This window comes from Stegodyphus dumicola, chromosome 5 (assembly GCF_044657685.1).
Source record: "Stegodyphus dumicola isolate Sdum_Otavi_A_Nest chromosome 5, ASM4465768v1".
Classification (NCBI taxonomy): Eukaryota; Metazoa; Arthropoda; class Arachnida; order Araneae; family Eresidae; genus Stegodyphus; species Stegodyphus dumicola.
In genome coordinates, this window is record NC_140772.1 from 32,801,001 (window position 1) to 32,805,408 (window position 4,408).

Genomic DNA, 4,408 nt, shown 5'->3' on the forward strand with positions numbered 1-4,408 from the left:
AATGGCAACGTTGTGCAGAAAAAACATTTTTATCTCCAGCGCGTGAGTCTCTGTATCGGAAATTCTAAAGATAGGCTCGTTTTAAAACTATTTTGCGATATTGCTGTTGCACTGGATCTTATGGTTTAAGTGCGAGGAACATGATATTTAATAAAGAAAGGTAACACACAAAATGTTAAAAAACGCCCCTTTGGACGTAATTTAAAATCTGAAACATTTCAGATTTTTTTTTTTTTTTTAATAAAAACGAATATTTAACCTGCATAGGCTGCCTAAGTTTGCTCTTCATTGTGGATCAACATTCCGTGCAATCAATATTTCTACAGTGTCATTACTTCTAAGTGTAGTGCTTCATTACATATATAAGAGATCAGGAATATGTAAGATAAAATTCAAACTTACATTTGTAATAGCTCCTTAAATTTCCTATTTAATTTGTTTGTTTCGCCTTTCTGTCGTAATAATAATATAATAATTTAATAAATATCTTTTTAGTGCGCCATTTCGAAATCATCTCCGTCACGTGACTCTTATGCATTACTCATAACACACTTACTTACATAACGGTAAATGTGAAACTGAAAACTTTTGCCAGGTCGTAATGATAAATTTGCAAACCAAAAATTTTAACTAACTTTTGGAGGCCAAGTGGAACTATAACTTTGTTATTCTTAATTTAGTACCGCTATCCTAGTCTTTGCACTCTTCTTCAGATCAGATTGTACAGCCTTAGCAGAAAGCTGCTTTTACTGTTTGTCTTGAAGTTTTGAGCCCTAAGGCGATGGTAATTTAACAAACAAGGCGAAACTCGTACTCTTCTTCCGATTCTCCATGCCTTAAACGAGATATCCACCGCCCCTCTTTTGGCCAGTGCTGTGAATTTGTGTAACTCATGCGTGTGGTGCTTTACTGTACTTTACACTACGTCTAAAATAAGCATATGAGTTAAATGGCCATGATTGCATCTGATTGAAAAGTTATCAGCACCATTAGCAACATCAGACTCAGAATTTTCATGTTATAATGAATGCTTTCTAAGGCAACATTCTCATTTCCAAATGAGTAAAATTAACAGGCAACTAACTATACATAATTTTTTAAGATACATCACTAAAATGTATGAGAAATTGTCGTATTTCCCCTTGCTTGCTTCCATTGTGGTAGCACGTCCAGCTAGCTCATGGAAGATTCGTGATTAGCTGATTTTTTGTTTAAGCTTATAAAGTATTTCTCCCACCTTCTTAGTATGCCTTCGTGGTGTAGTGGTCAGCACGCTCGACGCGTATTCGAGAGGTCCGTGGTTCGAGTCCCGGTGAAGGCACTGTTCATTTTTCATATATCCTGCTTCCCAAAAAAACCCTAATGTCGCTACAAGCTGATTTTTTGCGTTTCCTGCTGCTAAAATTCTGATGTCTCTACAATAGCTTGTGCACTAAAATATGGTATACGAAATACTAGACGCCCTTTAAATATAAAGATTATAAGTAATTATTGTTTTAAACCGTGCGTGAAGTAGTATGATGAGCTGGAAGACCTTGCGGTTTGACTCCAGACAAGGGCATATTTGATTTTTTGCGTTTTTTCATCCAAAAAACCTAATATTCCTTCAGATTTATGTTGCATTTTATAGACATTATAAGAAGAACAACCGTAACGAAGACAACCAATAGAGTAACAAAGGAAATCTGGATTTCTATTCCACAGCTGAGTAGATTTTATTATGAACGGCTGAACTTTTAACGTCAACTGATTTTAAGGGGGATTCATCTAATTCTCCATAGATTTTAATCAGAATAAATGTGTATCAATAAATCGAGATGTTTTACACGCTTTATAAACGCCTGAAGTCCTGAAGGGCAATTTTAAAAATAAAAATAAAAGAACATACTCTCCAAAAGCTTCGCTACAGAGGCTGTTCACACATTTTTTAGACGATGTATATTGTATTCCCAAAACTAAATTACATAAAACTCTTGTGTTTTAAATGTTCTTTTTGACATCCCTTATTCTGAACTATCTTTCGACACCGCAATTTCCAGGATAATAATGCTTTTTGAAGTGGCAGAAAAGGTATTCTATTCCATTCCTCCCGAACAGCTTTCCAGAGTTCTGTTAGGGTTTCGGGACAACGTTTGGATAATGCAGTTTTTAAAAGTCCGAAAGCACAAACATCCATAGGTGATACATCGGGAGATTTAGTAGGGATATCAGTGAAGTGACACCTTGATACTAGTTTTTTGTTCCATTTCTTTTAGGAAATTTACAGTGGATTTTGATGTGTGACTGCTAGCTTTGTCCTGATGGAGTCTCACAGATGGATGGCGCTGTGGGTAAAGCGATGGTATTTTATTCAGAAAAATTGGCGATAAAATATGTTCCTGGTACTATTTGGAGTTAATCTTGACATTTTTTTGCACTCTCTTTATTTTTAACTTGCCATTATAAGAAAAACCAGCAACAATCATGAATCCCTTAGAAAAACTTTCTTTCGATTCTTTGAACCATGTACTTAAATTTTTTTTTCTCCCCTTTTAGGATAATAAATGGCTCTTTTTTTTTTTTTTTTTTTTTTTTTTTTTTTTTGTTACAATCATTTAAATACACCCATGCTTCATCTATTGTGACAATTGGTTTCCATTTTTCTTTGGATAAGTGTTTCCCATATAGAATTCTGCAGCGTGTCCTGCGTTGAGCGATATGCTTCGGAAGAAGACGATGCAAATTGCATTTTTTCGCTTTCTTAAGATTTAAATCAACGTTTATCATTTTGTTTACAGTGAACACCGAGCATTTTAATGATTTTGCAACTGTCCTTTGACTAGGGGGATTTTCTTTTAACATTAAACAACGTACTACCTTTGCAGTAGTCGAAGATGTCCGTTTTTTCCTTGGATACTTGTTTGAAATTTTTGTTTCACTTGAGGCTCTAATTTGACGTTTGTTTCCTTTCTTGTTGATGATATTACCTATCGACGCTTTAGATATCACAAAAACATGACTTTCACATCGTTTTTGGATAACGGAGTTTGCATATTTCTCTTGGGAAAAAGCGTAAATGTAGCCTTCGAACCACTGCTTTGTTAAATTCGCCATTTTGAATAAAAACAAAACTTTAAAGCCACAGACGATAATTTGGACTTTTAAAAACATACTACATTTGCAATTACTTCTTTTGCAGCGAACGATTTTTATTACCGCTTATCAAAATCGATTAAAAAATGTGCGAACAGCCTCTGTATTACGGAAATATTTCCTTGTGAAACTACAGTGAACAAATTCATTAGTATCTTATTAAAATAATGAGTGCTATTTATTGTCTAATATTACTGTGCCTTTTGCATATATCACTTGCGCCAAATACTGTTTACACTTTGCTGTCAAATTTCGTATCCTGCGGCATACGTTGAGTTTTGAATGAATAATGAAAGCGTGACTTGTCTGCAGCAGCAGCAACCGCTTTTTTTCTCCGCTACCATCACCGTGTATGAAATATATCCATCGTGCATTCGAAATGGCAACGGAAACCGCGAAATGCGGCAGAGGGTGGTCATTTCTACCACCCACTCTTTAAACCGCGAGCTGGTCCGTGACTTGAAATTAGTTCGACGATCTGGGAAAAAAGAAGATCCGCGAGACGGGCGGCCTTCATCCAGTAGAACTTATTCTTTTTTCGATGTGGATTATGTCTCGGTATTCGGCCCACCCGTGAAGCCATCCCAGTGTTATCTCGAAATTTTACCTCCCCCACTTCCGAACCTCGTAGTACCCTAATCTGCAGCGAAATGGTTTGGCTCTATCTTAACTTTCTCATAGGATATATAGAAGGTCCGCGAGAGCCTCTTTTCGTGGTGCCGATCGTGATAAACTGTTTCTGGGAAGGATCATTTTACCATTAGCCTACCTCATGTAGGCCCCTTCCTTCGTAGACAGCAAAAATATTGCTCAAAATACAATCGTACACGTTAGTTATAAATAATATAAAGCTAGAAAAACTAATCGGAACAAAAAATTTGTTTGAGCTGTGTAAATTAATTTTTTATTTTGCAAAATATTAGATTACGGTTGGTTTTTTACTTCCTTGTACGAAGTAAAAAGGAAGTATTGTAATCGCGAAAAGTTTCAGGCAGCATATTTCAACGAAAATATCCATTTTGACCGCTATCGAATGCAATTTAACGATGTTTTTGCGTGATATCTGTACGTAAGGACAGAATAAAACACTCTTTTCCTCCAAAAAAATTATAAAACTGCTTTAAAATGAATTCTAAAGACAATTTTTCGTGGCGTCTGTACGAACGTATATGTACGTACGTGCGTACGTATGTATCTCGCATAACTCAAAAACGAGTAGCCTCAGAACGTTGAAATTTCGTATATAGGACCGCTATAACATGTAGACGTGCACCTC

General features: G+C 35.8%; 1 non-coding gene across 1 annotated transcript; it reads left to right on the plus strand.

Moving 5' to 3' along the window:
* Window positions 1-1,248: 1,248 nt before the first annotated feature.
* TRNAT-CGU (transfer RNA threonine (anticodon CGU)) lies at window positions 1,249-1,321 on the plus strand. Its single transcript has one exon. It is a non-coding gene; the product is annotated as a tRNA-Thr (tRNA).
* Window positions 1,322-4,408: the final 3,087 nt, after the last annotated feature.